General features: G+C 33.3%; 1 protein-coding gene across 5 annotated transcripts in view; it reads left to right on the plus strand.

Moving 5' to 3' along the window:
* Positions 1 to 1,239, plus strand: part of ZEB2 (zinc finger E-box binding homeobox 2) — a 129,790-nt gene extending 128,551 nt beyond the window's left edge. For all 5 annotated transcript variants that reach the window (XM_036912715.2, XM_036912718.2, XM_036912716.2 and 2 more), the window contains exon 10: positions 1 to 1,239. This exon is cut by the window's left edge and continues 3,997 nt beyond it. The gene's annotated coding sequence lies outside the window, so the exon portion shown is untranslated.
* Positions 1,240 to 1,641: the final 402 nt, after the last annotated feature.

A 1,641-nucleotide genomic window follows, 5' to 3' on the forward strand; every position in this document is an offset into this window, starting at 1 on the left:
TTTCTCAGCAAGATCTAAACAAAACATACATCTTCTTTAGCATGAATTGAGCTGGGGGTGGAGTGGGAGGGCTTCGAGGAAAGAAGAAAGAAGGGATTGTCTTTGAATAAATATGAATAAACATATTAGATACTTTTCACAATCAGATAGACCCCTGCAAAAAAAGGGTCACTTTTATCTTTCTAAGGATGGAAGCCTTAATAAGAGCAAATCCTAGTCGCAAATTTGAGAAAATTGCCCCATAATAAGTTTACATATACTTGAACTGAAAAATTGTTAGCCATGCTTTTGCTCCAAGATGTGTGAAGGCCATTCAGGGGATGTAGGGCCCTCAATAGACACACAAACAAGTATGTATATATCTGGAGCCCCACACATTGTAATAAACACAGCTGCATTTATTTGAGTATGTGATCCCATGTACGTGTACAAACATTCAAACAAACACACTCAACAGATTTATTTGATTGTGCAATGGGGCAATTATTCAAATAAACACACTTGGTGCAATTATTTGAATCTCACATTGCAAGTTCATCAATAACAGCAGTGGAAAAAAAAGAGGGGGGAAAAACACCAAAGAATTTACATGGGAAAAAAATATATGTGAAAACAACCTTATTATAGATTTTATAGGGTTAGCCAAAGTTACGGCTCCCTCCGTAACTGTAACTCAACTATTCTGTGTTCAATGACATCTGTTTCTAATGATTAATTGGTTCATTCACTTGATCACAACAGCAGAATGACCACAACATTCAGATTCATGTAATAGTGAAGTTAACAAACCTGAATTGGGTAGAGATGTAAAATCTCTTTATTTTAAGAGCAGAATAGTTCTCTCTAGACATCTTACATCAAGGTGACACTGGTCAAGTTATTATCACCTTAAATAACACTCCCATAAATTTAAAAAGGTTTATACATGCAACAAAACATTCCTACATTTGAAGAAATCAAAATCACAAGTGACTCATCTGATCATTTTATATATTAATAAATATTATGACATATATGTGAACACATCACAAATCATATAGGTGTACCAAGAGGCAATTTATGCCTCTCCTAAGTATGTACTGACTTAACCTAATATACTAAAATGGGAAGGGGTGTTAGTCACTGAAATATGCATCGTGTAACAAAGATGAAGAAAATACATGGCTTGTGCCCATCATAAAAAAGATTCAGACTGAAGGCTTAGCTTTGGTTTTTATTCAATTAAATTGTTAAACTGTGCACAGTGATTTTTTTTTTTTTTAGAACTTGAGACATTTGTGATGTTGGCTGTTTTAATCTTTGTTACCTTCGCTGTGAATTGAAATTGTACATATTTAGTAAATCATGCAGACAAAACAAACTTTTTAGACAATATTTTTATTGGAGAGTTTTCTTTTCCTGTATCCATGTTAAAAAAAAAAGACCTCCTTTCCCAAAATAAAAATGTCAATACTAAATTTAAAGAAGTATAAAGGAATGATTGCTTCCTTTAGAGCTAAATATTTAAATAAACATGGAGATAATTGGCAACATGTTCTTTTGGGCTGATAGGCCGTGTCCAATTTTTTGGGTCTGATGTTTCAGAGGGCCTCTGTTTCAGGGTTGAAGATGATATATTAATCTCTGAATTAAATAAATGCT

Source organism: Manis pentadactyla, chromosome 8 (genome assembly GCF_030020395.1).
Source record: "Manis pentadactyla isolate mManPen7 chromosome 8, mManPen7.hap1, whole genome shotgun sequence".
Classification (NCBI taxonomy): domain Eukaryota; kingdom Metazoa; phylum Chordata; class Mammalia; order Pholidota; family Manidae; genus Manis; species Manis pentadactyla.